We start from the raw sequence: 14,260 nt of genomic DNA on the forward strand, positions 1-14,260 counted from the left end.
GGGGTCGGGGGCAGTGCCCCGGAAGCTAAGAATAGATGTAAAATTTCCTTGTAAATTGTTGTAATTTCATAGTCAATCTAGGTTGTTCATTAGGCAGAGATCTGACGATAGAAGTTATGTTTAATTTATGGTTTTTTTTCCCTAGAAGGAAACCCCTCGCTATATATGAGGGAATTGTATTGCATCTATGCAGATCTGAATTCTGAGTGAGGAAGAGAGAGGAAATTGAGAGCGAAGAGGGAATTACAGTGGATCTATTGTAGGTTGTATCTCTTCAATTTGTTGGATAATATAAAAAGGACTGGCTATTTTTCTGTGGACGTAGCCCAAATTGGGTGAACCACGTATATCTATGTCTCTCTTGTTTTATGCGTTTTTTGTGTTTATATTTCTGCAATATTTTATGTGTTCCATTGCTCTGTAATATATAATTCTCTAACAACTGGTATCAGAGCAGAAGGTCTATTTGGCTGATAAACTTGCAGGAGAGAAGGGTTCCTAGTTCGAGTGGGAGCAATGGCGGAAGATGGTAGGTTTAGGGTCAAAAAATTCAATGGCCAAAACTACCAGTTGTGGAAGATGCAGATGGAAGATTATCTATATCAGAGAGTTTTGTACCAACCATTGAGTGGAAAGACAAAGAAGACGATGAGTATCACAGACACAAAATGGGATATTCTCAACAAAAAGGCACTTGGAACAATACGCTTATGCCTAGCGCCGTCGGTAGCGTTTAATATTTCAAAGAAAACGGAAACATAGGGTTTAATGTCGACATTGGCCAAACTATATGAAAAACCCTCGGCCTCAAATAAAGTATTTCTTATGAAGCATTTATTTAATATGAATATGTTAGAAGGTGGATCTGTTGCTGATCATTTAAATGAGTTTAATACAGTTACCAGTCAGTTAAATTCTGTAGGGGTAACTTTTGATGATGAATTTAGGGCTCTGTTATTTCTATGCTCATTGCCAAAGAGTTGGAATGGTTTAGTTATGGCCATTAGTAACTCTGTCTTTGGATCTGGTACTTTAAAGTTTCGTGATGTTGTTGGTGCAATCCTTAGCGAGGAAATGCGACAGAAAAGCTCCGGTGAGACATCAGGTAATGCTTTGACTATAGAGACTAGGGGAAGAAAAATGGAAAGAGGAAGGAGAACTGGATATCGCAGTAATTCAAGAAAAGATAGATCCAAGTCTAGATTGGGGATAGTGTACTAGAAATGCAGGAAGAAAGAACACCTAAAGAAAGACTGCAATTCTCGAAAGGGAAAAGAAGCAGACGCACAACAAGAAAATAATCATGAAGCGAATGTAACAGGAGATATGTTGCAAGATGCTTTGATTCTTTCATTAAAAAATATTATTGATGCCTGGGTGGTAGATTCAAGGGCTTCATTCCATGCCACACCTGATAGGAAACATTTTTATGATTATGTTCAAGGAGATTTTGGACAGGTTCGATTGGGTGATGATAAACCCTGTAAAATCATTGGAATGGGTACAATTTTCATAAAACAACAAAATAGAAATCAGTGGCTATTGAAGGAGGTAAGGCATGTTCTAGATCTGAAGAAAAATCTGATTTCAATAGGTTAGTTGGGAGGTGAAGGTCCTGTAACTACTTTCACAGATAAAACCTGGAAGGTCACTAAAGGATCCCTGGTAATAGCGAAAGGAGGAAAGGTTGGTACATTGTATTTATGCAATAGTATTTATAATTTTGTTAATGCTTTAACCTATACAAGAGAAGATACAACATTGTGGCATCACAGGCTCGGGCACATGAGTGAGAAGGGGATGCAGATTCTTCACTCAAGAAATTTGTTGCCAGGTTTGAAGCATGTTGATTTAAAATTCTGTGAGAATTGTATTTATGGAAAACAAAAGACAGTCAAATTTCTTAGAGTTGGGAAAGAAAAGAAGAGCAAAAAATTAGAGCTTGTGCATACATATGTATGGGGACCTGCTCAGGTATCATCTCTTGGTGGCTCTCATTATTATGTTACTTTTATTGATGATGCTACCAGAAAAACTTGGATTTATTGTATTCAAAATAAATCCGATGTATTTGGTACTTTCAAGAAATGGAAAGCTTTGGTTGAAAATGAGACAGGAAAAAGGTTGAAGTGTCTTAGATCAGACAATGGAGGTGAATATTATAGCAAAGATATTGATAGGTATTGTTCAAAGAAGACAGTTCCAAGAACACCACAAGAAAATGGTGTGTCAGAAAGGATGAACAAGAAAATCATGGAGCGTGCAAGGTGCATGAGATTGCATGTAGAATTTCCTTTACAATTTTGAGAAGATACTATAGATACTATTTTTTATCTAATAAATAGAGGGCCTTCAAGTTCCTTGGATGGTGGTATTCCAGAGGAGGCATGGACAGGTAAAAATATAAACTACTCTTTTTTAAAGACTTTTGTTTGTAAAGCCTTTGTCCACATTAATAAAGAAAATAGAACAAAACTTGAGGAAAAATCAAAGAAATGTACCTTTATTGGATATGTTGTTAATGATTTTGGTTATTGCGTTTATGATTATGAAAAACACAAAATAATTAGGAGCAGAGATGTCATATTCAATGAAAAGGTTTTGTAAAAGGATCAGCTGCAGAAAAAGAAACTGGAAAAAGAAAACAGAGAATACACAGTGCTTGATGAGATCACATAAAAAGTGATGGTGCTTGAAAATCATAATGATCAATAGTCAGAACAACAACCACAACAACAACAAGCACCTCAAACACTTGAAAGTGGTGTTAGAAGATCTACTAGGATAAGTAGAACCCTTGAACGATACTCTCCTTCATTATATTATGTATTGTTGACTGATTATGGTGAACCAGAATGTTATGAAGAAGTAGTGTAGGTAGAAACCAGGAAGAAGTGGGAGCAAGCCATGAAAGAAGAGATGGAATCCTTAGCACATAACCAAACTTGGGACTTAGTTAGGTTGCCTGCAGGTAAAATAGCATTGCAGAATAAATGGGTTTACAAGTTGAAGGAAGAAGATGGAGGTAGAAAAAAGTATAAAGCTAGACTTGTGGTGAAAGGGTTTGCACAGTAAAAGGGTATAGACTTGATGAAATATTTTCTCCCGTTGTTAAAATGACTTCAATCAGAACTATTGTAAGTCTAGTAGCAACTGAAGATTTGTATCTTGAGCAGTTAGATGTAAAGACAACCTTTCTCCATGGGGATTCAGAGGAAGAGATATATATGCAGCAGCCACAAGGATATGAGGTAAAAGGGAAGGAGAAACTAGTGTGCAGGTTGAAGAAGAGCTTGTATGGCTTAAAATAGGCTCCAAGGCAGTGGTATCTAAAATTTGACAGCTTTATGTCTGAACAAGGTTATACTAGATGTCACTCTGATCATTGTGTTTATCTCAAAAGGCAAAATGATGGCAGCTATATTATATTTTTATTGTATGTAGATGACATGCTTGTTGCAGGTTCTAACATGCAGGAAATAAATGTGCTCAAAAGAAAATTGGCAAACTCATTTGCAATAAAGGATTTGGGTGCTGCAAAAAAAATCCTTGGTATGAGAATAACTAGAGACAGGAAGAATCGCAAATTAACATTGTCTCAAAGTGAGTACATAGAAAAGGTGTTGAAAAGGTTTAATATCAAAATGCAAAACCAGTTAGTATACCTTTGGCTAGCCATTTCATATTAAGTAAGGAGGAGTGTCCCAAGACTCAGGAAGAAATGGCTCATATGTTTAAAGTTCCATATGCATCAGCAGTTGGAAGCTTAATGTATGCAATGGTGTGCACAAGGCTTGATATTGCACATGTAGTGGGAGCTGTAAGCAGGTACATGAACAATCCAAGAAAAGAACATTGGATGGTGGTGAAGTGGATTCTCAGGTATTTGAGAGGTACCACAAATCAAGCATTATGCTTTGGTGGTTCAAACATTGCTCTACAAGGATATGTTGATGCAAATATGGCGGGTGATAGAGATAACAACAGTAGCACAACAGGGTATGTGTTTACTATAGGTGGAACAACTTTCAGTTGGGTCTCAAAATTGCAAAGTGTTGTTGCACTCTCGACAACAGAAGCAGAGTATGTTACTGCTACAAAGGCTAGTAAAGAAATGATTTGGTTACAAAGGTTTCTGGATGAATTGGGTAAGAAGCAAGCATTGGGCAAGTTATATAGTGACAACCAGAGTGCCATACATCTTGCAAAGAACTCTGCATTTCATTCCAAGACTAAACATATACATCTCAAGTACCATTTAATACGGTCAATGTTGGGAGATGGATAGTTGAAGCTGGAAAAGATACACACTAGCCAAAATCCTACAGATATGTTAACAAAAGTTGTAACCAGGGTGAAACTAAGAATCTGCTTAGTTTTAATTGGTCTTTAAGTATGACGAAGAAGATGAGAAATAGCCAGGTCCAAAGTAGAGTCATTGTCTAGCAAATTAAGCAGTGGTGGAGTTGCTATAATCAGTCTCCAAGTGGGATATTGTTGTGTGTGGAGCCTGATTATCTTCTGTGTATTCAAAGGTATCGCCGCATTGCACCCTAGTTTGTAATGGGGTAGCAACTCCACCTATAAAATATTCACTACAGGGGGGTCCAGGGGGTAGCTGCAACCGTTGGAAGCCCCCCCTGGTGGGGGGGCTCCCAAAGAATAGATGTAAAATTTCCTTGTAAAATGTTGTAATTTCGTAGTCAATCTGGCCGTTCATTAGAAGGAGATTTGAAGATAGAAGTTATGTTTAATTTATGGTTTTTTGTCCTAGAAAGCAACCCCTCACTATATATGAAGGAATTGTATTGCATCTATGTAGATCTTAATTTTGAGTGAGGAAGAGAGAGGAGATTGAGAGCGAAGAGGGAAGTACAATGGATCTGTTGTAGGTGGTATCTCTTCAATTTGTTGGATAATACAAAAAGAAGGACTGGTTGTTTTCCATGGACATAGCGCAAACTGGGTGAACCACGTATATCTGTGTCTCTCTTGTTTTATGCGTTTTCTGTGTTTATATTTCTACAATATTTTATGTGTTCCATTGCTCTGTAATATATAATTCTCTAACACTTGGCAGGATATTGGAGTAAAGTAATACACAAATATTTGATTAACCCTATACATTCTACTTGACTTGAATCAAAGGAGAACAAGTCTTTGTAAGGTCTAGTAATGTCTAGTTTCAATTTTTCCATCATTGATTTTGGCATTAGCTTATGAGAAGCCCTAGAATCTAACATGGCATTTTGCAGTATTTTATCATGAATATTAAGGCTAATGTAAAAAGGTGGAACTCCTCCTTCTTGCGGTTTGCCATTAACATTTGTTCCAAATATTAATTCTGGTTTATCATAAAAAAAGTTAACTAAGTCTTCGTTTTCAGTAATGTTCAGGGTCTGATTTACCTGTGATTTGTAAGTTTCGTTTGTAACTAGTTTAGTAAAAGGGACTGAAATTTTCAGCTTGGATATCTCTGCTCCCAAATTGAATGATGAGGAAGGGTTGTAGACCTCTGGAATAGGGTTTTGAGTGGAATCATCTTCCTTTTGTTTACTTGGGATTTCCTTATGGGGACTTTCAGATATAGCATTATAGGTGTTTTTCTCTGGTTCTTTAAGTGGAACTGATGTGGATGGTGGCTCAAAAGAGGGTTGGTTGGTAGTTATTTCTTCAATGATGGGACTAGGGGGATTTTGGTTTGGTCTAGGGAGGATTTTAAGTACCTCTGACACAGGAACTTTATTTTTTATTTTGGGTTGACTTTCCATAGCTTTCTTAGTTTGGTCAGGAGGACCAACATTCTTTTTACTTCTAAAATTATATTGTTTGTGCACTTCAAATATGGTAGAGTCATATCCCTGTTTATAGTCAAATGACTCTCCAGACTGGGTTTGAAGTTGTTGTAACATATGCAATTCTTCCTCATCCTGGGAGAGGAATACAAGGTTTTGATCATCTAATCCCATTAGATTGATTTGGGTATCTTGTTGTGGATCATCAGGATCAAATGATTCTGCATAGTTTTCTTGAATTGGGGATCTAATGTTTTGATCAGGTCCATTCTTTTGTGTGTTTTGGTTTTGATTTTGGTTTTTTCTGAAATTAGCATTCCTAACTGGGGGTACTTGTTGATTATCCCATGTTTTTCTATCTAGGTTGTCAAGTCTATCCATGATTCTTTCTATAGTTTTGGCCAAAATATCTACTTTATCATCAGACGTTGAAGCTTCATCGAAAAATCCTACTCTCCTTTCTCTCTTTGCTCGAGATTTTTTGGCTAAAAGATTAGCCTCTACTTTCACTGCATTGGTTTGGCTTTGCTCTAGGGTTGCATGCTCTCTTTCCCTAAGTTGGTAGGTGTTGTGGTAAAAACACAACCTCCCCCATTATTGATGTGTTCGCCTCAAATAATGGGGACCCTTTCTATTAAAATTTTAGCTAAACACCTTTTAGGATTTTTATTTAGTTGATTATCCTATGCTTTTGTTAATTTTTCATTTTCTTTGGATTCTTGTTTTGATTGCTTTGTTAAAATCAATTTTTTATAAGCTTCCCATTGACGCTTGTTTCATCTCATTTGGTCCACTGATTTGAAAATGGTACTCCTTTGAAGTCTCATCATTTATCTAGTCTGGGTTAAAAATGCATAAAATGTACAATATTGCATTTTGTAAATAAATTAGTTCAATAACGCATTCATTTTAAATATTAATCCCTAGTGAGTTTTACTAACATTTTTCATTTTTTACTTATACAGCGAAATCATTAAGGAGCGAGATTTTAGAAATTTACTTCAATTTCCAAATTTATTACTAATCTCGAAAATCCAGAACATCGAAGTGGCTATAGTTTATTTTTATTTTTACTTTTATTTTCAAAGTGGCTGTAGTTTAGAAACTTAAATTCATAAAAAACAAAACCAAAATAAAACAATATAAAGAAAAATAAAAAAACAAAAAAATAAATAATAAAAAATTGTTTCGATCACATCGGGGATTTTAGTCGCATTGGAGGTTTTGTTCGAGACATATTTTAAACAACCCAACACCACACTCCCCCGATTCTCCGATTGCGAAAAGTCAAGTCGTGCCGCATTAACCAAAGGAAGTATTAAGCTTAAGTCTCATTATAAGCTTCGATCGCATCGGAGCTTTCATACGAAGCAAGTTTAACAATCCTCCCAATCTCCCGATGTCGATCGCCGATCATTAAAAGGGCATGGGGCATTAACTTATGTTATAAAATTTATAATTCATTTGTTTTTCTTAACTTTCACTCATACTTATGAGTAAAGAAGTAGGAGTGGGGTGGTAGGTTAGTTTATTTTTTTTAATAGTTCAAAATATTTAATATTTAATATATTATATTAATTAAATTAATTAATATATAATATTTAATTAATTTAATTAAATTAAAATTTAAATATTATTTATATTAATTAGTTTATAAATAGTTAATATTCTAGTTAGTTAAATATTAATTAATACAGTTTATTAATTAATTAGTTTAGTTCATAATTAATAATTAAATTAGAATTAATTAGAATTCTAATTAAGAATTAGATTTTTAATTAAAATTCTAATTTTTAGCCCAGCAACATAATTTCCAAGATTTATGCCAGATTTGATCTATCAACTTTGGAGGCTCATAGATTGAGTTATACTTGGCCAAATGAGGCTCAGGACGGCTCATTGGAAAGAGAAAATCAAGGAGAACATTTTTGAGGAGGTTACACTAACAGATTTAATCATTTATTGGGTCAAAAATCAGATAGAAGATCAAGCTTCGAATTTTGAAAACAAAATCAGTTTTCTGAGTTTTATTTTATGCATTTTCATTTGTTCAAGCCTCTTCTAAATGCAGATCTATTCGTTAATAATATCCTTAGCCAATCAAACCATCACAGGCATCAATAGAAAGCTTACATTTTATTTTCAATTATTTATTTAATTGTATTTGATTGGATTTGTTTTAAATGCTAGCAATGCCATTTTGATTTTATTGTTGCATTTTAATTTATTTTGATTTCTTGCAGGAAAACAATAGAAGAGATATGAAGAAAAAGATTTCAATCAATGAAAATGCTCCAGCAATTAAAGATTGGAATTTTGAGCAAATAAAATTGGATTGAGCAGATTTTTCTTCAACAAACTCTCCTTTCAAGAATTCATTTGTGAATAGTATAAATAATAGATTGCAGAATGTAATAGGGGCTGCTGTCCTCGGACTTCTAAAAGCACTTTTGTAATAGGGATTTAGAGTTGTAGGTGGGAGGAGTGGAATCTCAGATCTGGGGATTATCGAGGTTTTTCTTCTACATTCTGAGTTATGTATAATGAACAGAGTTTGCACTATTGTAGCTCTGGTTTTGAAAGCAGAAGCTCAGGCATTGTAAAGAACTATTAGAGACCGAAGCTAGAGAAATGGATTCAATAAATTGGTATTTCGAATACTATTATTTTAAATGCTGATTTCATTTTTGATGACATGAATGTATCAATTTACTTTCATATTTGTGCACTTTTGTCAGTATGGGTAATTTGTCTCTATTTTTTGTTATTATGTATCTCTACTCTTATGGATTAAATTCTAATTTCTGAGTAACTATTTACTCATAAATCTGCCTTTTAAAACTGATTTATTAAATGGTAATGTGTTGTGAACTATTTCCACATATTATTATTTAATTATTGGATTTACTTATTTGATAATCAATATCATTTTTGTGAACTACTTCCTGAGTGTTCTTGGTTTATTATTTCAGTTAAGAGGTCTCAATAGGATGTGTTTGGTATTCATAATGTCAGTTAATTGAACTACTTCATTAACTTGATATTCATTATAAATAAGACATATTTAAATCCCAATACTTTAAATATCTTGCTCTTGGTTGGGTTAGATCTATATCTACCTAATTAAGATAGGATTAAGATTAGTTTCTTTTGCTTGCATATTAGAATAAGCTTGCATTTAGAGTAATTTCTACATTCTTTTAAGTCCTCTTCTCAAAAAGGCAAAACTTTAGTTGTGGTTTGGCTGAACCCAAATCAGCTTAAGGGTCATTCTCTTGCCTGATCAACATGAAGAAGTGATCTGATATCACTGTCTATTGGTAGTTAAAGATACATCATAAACCAATAGTGATAGGGAGAAGGTAACTGGACCTAGTTAAACCAGTCGGAGCCACTAATCCATACGAAAAAGGAGTTGCTTTAAGGTCCAGACCGTGTGGTTACCCCCCATTGTTGTTGTAGCGATTTTCGAGGCATCAACAGTAGGCCATATCTAGATCAAAACCATTAGGGAACTTCATCATTGCAAGATTAGGAGGAGGCTTAAGGTTGGAAGGAATGGCATTATAAGTGTTATTAAACCTGGTGCAGTAGTCTTGAACTGATTCTTTAGGACCTCTCCTAATGTTCTCATACTCATAAAGTATCTGCAATGGTTTTTTCTTCCACTCCCATCTCTCGATGAACATACTATGAAAGTTTGTCATATATGCAATACTACCAACAACTAAGTTTCTAAACCAGGTTCTAACTTCCCCAGCTAATGATTGGGCAAGAAGCCTCATTCTTACATCTGCATCATCTATCTCATGTAACTCAAAATAATCGTTCATTCTATTAACATGTTGTTGAGCAGTGTATAGGCTTATAGCATCAAATAATTGAATTTTTCTTTGATAGTCCTGAGGTAGGTCATGTAACTGACTAGGCAACCCCAAAGGGGCATATCTATTGGCCATGGCTAAAGACTTGGCTTGGCTCGAAGATAAGGGAAGATTAGTTTGGGTTGAGGTGGAGATGGATGAGCTAGCAGTGCTTACAGTTGAAAATGAAAGATTGCCAATTGAAACTGGAGTATTAATAGTGGAATTTGGAATATTAATAGCTAAAGTTGGAATATCTACAAATGAAACTAAAACATTAACAGTGGATGAAAGGGTTTCTATAACAGGAATTGGGATAAAAGGAACAGTTGTGTGTATAGGGGAAATGGAAGTATCTATAAGTGAGCTTGAAGGGCTAATGGGTGAAGTGGGAGTGTCTATAGGTGGAAACAAGATTCTATGTTGTATAGGGAGATGTGGAATGAATGGGCCAATGGAGTCAAAGAAGGGGCAACAAAGCTGGAGTTAAATCACTAAAGGGAATGTTTAAGGGGAAAGATAACAGAGTGAAGTACAAATCCTTGGACTAAATGGTGGGGTGAGTGTTAACAGAGGTGAGATGGCAATCGAGAATCCTCAGATTGAGGATAAGATGGGGAAACAACAACGGATAACGAGTAAAGGGCAATTAATAATCCTCTACTATAGACCAGAGGAGAAACTATGGAAGCTAAGGAGTAGTTAAGAATTCCCAAGCTAAGATAGTTTAGGAGAAAACATTAAGAATGTGTAATATTAAGACAAAGTGCAGTTAAGAAAATTCTAAAATAATAATCAATTTAAACATTCAGACTTTTGAAACATTTAAGATTGTGAAACAACTTTAAGGGAGATAAAACAACACAAGAAAATTACTCATTTGTACTCCGCTTTACACATGAATCCCTTGAAATATCGGATATTTATTCATCAATCCAGCATGCTGGGCCAGTCAGTGATACAAAAGCTTTTACAGTCTTTGAACAAAATTCTATTGAAAGTATAAGAATCCACACCTCATACTTCGAAATATGAAGTATATATACAAAAAAGTTTAGAAAATATCTCAAAACAACTTGAGACTTAATCTAGGGAATAAAAATAGCTTCTTGCATGAAGATAGAGATGAATGTTGAACTGCTTCATGCTCTCCCTTTTATTGTGGTGTTGCTAGCTGTTTCATTTGAGTTGGAGCCCTTTAAGCTAGCTGATATTTGTAGCATTTTTACACTGGAATCTTCTTTACTTTCATCTTTCAGCTGATACTCTTTGACCTTGCTTCTTTTTGACACTACTGCTCTGCTTTTACCTATTTTAACTGGTTGCCTTCATTTCCTATGCAGTAACTTTTTGATGTAAATTTATTACAATAAATCTGTCATTTTTTCCCACCATTCTGCATCAAGTAGTTTTACATCCATCATCCTTCTGTAGATTTCATCTGCCTCTGTGTACTTTGCAAAATTTGGCTTAGTGAGGAACAAATGTTTCACCTCATACTCTAGGAAAAACAAGTTCTCCAATGTGTCATATAACACTTTCCCTATTGGCAGGGATTTAATGGCTGAAGAAATTGCTTGTTCCTTAGCCAATTTTCTTAATCTATCTTCATAGTCCAGCTGGGGCATGTGTTTGTCATTGATGACCATAAGATTGGGAAGACCCTTCTCCCTCGAAATCTAAAACTTAGCCATGAACCTATCAATGGCTATCTGCATGTTATGGCACTTCTCTTCTAAGTTAAGCATAAGGTTTCTTTTGGAAAATACCTTCCTATTCTCCAGAATGGCCTCAGTCCTATGTTCTATGTTAAGGTCATGAAGCTCATATCTGCTCTTGATGTTGAGGAAGTAGATGAGTCGATTGGCATCCTCTGGTTTATCCCCCAGTTCTTCCTTTACTTTTTGGATAGCTTCAGTAGCTATCTTCAATAATTCTATCTCCTCAAATATAACTTGAATTGATGGCCAAATATCATTGACAGAGTCATTGATATTGGCCCAAAGCATTTCTTTGGTTTGGCCTAGTGGTTTCTGTAGTGTTAAATCCTTCTCCAGGATTCTGATTCTCTCACCCATTATCAGTGCCTTCTGTGTTTCTTCTTTTTGCTGGAGTTGGGAAAGTTTACAATTAGTTTCCAGACTTGCTACCTTTTCCTTTAGTCTCTTCATCTATGTAGCCTGTATAGACATCTCTTCCATGGCTTTGACTAATTCTGCTGCTTTCTCTCCCCGTGTACTTGTTGTTGTTATAGATTCTGTTGTTACTGGAAATGCTATGGTAGGTGGAGGTGTGGGTGCCAACGATGTTGCCAGTGTGGAAGGAATTGCTATAGATACTATGGGGATGAAAGTTCTAGAAGTTGTGGCCAAGTCACTTTGCTTTGACTGAATTAAAGTGTCCAACTCCTTCTCTGTCTCCTTGAGTTGATCGTTCATCTTCAGGACCAAGCCCATGAGCTCTTCATGTCCTTGTTGTGCTTTTAGGACTTCCTTTGTCCATGGGTGATGCGGCTGGGGTATCTTTCGCTGCTTCTTGAGTGCAGCAATGTCATCATTTTTCTTTTTAATCAGTTGCTCTGTAGCTTTTACATCTTTGGGATCATGTCCCAATTCAATCACTAAGTCCTCTAAGGACTTGATTCTAGTATCCTTGGCTTGTGAAGAGGCCTTCTCCAACTAAAATTGTGCTGATATATTGTTTAGGGAGTTCTGCAATTGGTAGGTAGCAATGGCCTTCCTTGTTAATGTGGAGTATATCATCTCCCCTGTTTGCTTGTGTAGTTCAATCTGGTCAATGGAATGAATATCCCTTGCCAGTAATTCAAAATCCACCTTTTTGAAATCTGATGCTACCCTTGGCTACTGAATGGTTGGCTTGATAAAAGTCATCTACATTTTCCCCTATTTGATATCAAAGGCTAACATTAGCCTTGTTTTTTTAGTGGGGTCATCTTCAGATATTGGGCATATGTTTGGGCTTTAAGCCTCTCATTTCTGGATTTAATCTCTTTGTATCTTTCCTTAATATATTGGTCCTTATCTATAGGCATTCTGAAGGAAGATACCTCAACACTTTTTTGCCTCATAAACATCTGAGTCTGTGATGTGGGAGGCTTCTACACACACCCAGATGGAGTGGTTGGCCTGCTTCTTTCAACCTCTATGTTGGTGACCTCGGCTGAGTCGTCAGTGAATTCTTGCTTAGAGGCTAGATTGGGCTTTTGCCTTTTGTTTGATTCTTGCTGTACATCAAAAGTAGGCATTCCTGAAGTGGAAGCCCCTTATCTGTTCCTTTTTGGGACCTTCTCCTCATTCTGAGGAGTTTTCATGACTGGATGGGCACTTGAAGTAGTTGTTGGTTCTTCTAATGGTTCTGTCTTGGTTGACAGTTCTAGCCTATCTGACTGTTCTGGCACCTATAGGAAAGAACCCTCATCACGTTGTTTTTCCAGATCTAATAATGTTTCCACAGCAACTTTAGTATTATCCCTGTCTTCTAATGTGTTTTCCACCCATTGCAATTGGTTGGCATACTTTTCTATCTCAGGGATGCGGTGATGGATATAGGGAGCCATCTTGTTTTTTTGCCTTCTTTCGCAGATCAAATCCGAGGGTTCATATCTCCATACGAAGCTCTGCTTTAAGTTTAATCTCTCAAGGATCAAATCTACCTCCTTTCCAGCTTCTCTGCTATTACAAATAAAATGACTCAATTGGTATTTGATCTTGAGTTGGGCTTTCTTTTTGGCTTTAACAAAGTTTACCTCATCTAAATTTATTATCTTCCTGTAGTACTCCAGGGAAAATAACCTCATTGGGAGGTATTTAAGTAGTTTGTATGGGGCCAGCTGACACCCATAAATCCTGATTTCATTGTGGTTTTGGTACAAGTACCAATCTCCCACCTGATGATTGATGTTTAAATAAAGGACTCTCCTAATCTCAGGACTGATTCTTGGTGGAGGGGTTCCACTGAGCATGGCCATCACAGGGTGGACAAAGGAATCTATGAATTCATTGTAAGAATAGGGGGAGGAATATTGATGAATCAATGGGGTCCAGAAGATGACTGATCTTGGTTGGCCCTTGGTGTCCAACTTTTGCAAGGTAAGTGGGAATTTATCTTCTTAGAAGTATAGGAAAAGGTGATACAAGATGGAGGAGCATTTTAAGACTATCTCATTACTCATTCTGAGGAACTGTTAATGCATCCTATCAGCTATGAATGTGGCAAAGTCATAAATGGTTTCAGGAGGTTGTCCTGGGGTATAGATGGACATGAAAGCTAGGATGATTTCATCAATGTATTCACTTGTGGAGTAACCCAAAACATAAGCTATCATGGATACAATATTTCTACCCAAGGAGAAAATATAGTTACTACATATGGAGGGGGGGCTTTGGGGGTATACTTCTCTTCTATGATGAAGGTTTGGATTAATTGGGCCAATCTTGTAGGGCTGAGTTTGGGATATAAGTTCAACAGGTCTCCAATTGAGAGGGGAGTCACGTTTTGGCTAGGCTGGACTTGTAACATCTCATTTATAGATTCAACAGTGATAGTGAAAAGTATGGCTTGGTTAGGGGACATGACTACTCT

Source organism: Pinus tabuliformis, chromosome 7 (assembly GCF_031772625.1).
Source record: "Pinus tabuliformis cultivar Carrire ecotype Pingquan chromosome 7, CPIR1, whole genome shotgun sequence".
NCBI lineage: Eukaryota > Viridiplantae > Streptophyta > Pinopsida > Pinales > Pinaceae > Pinus > Pinus tabuliformis.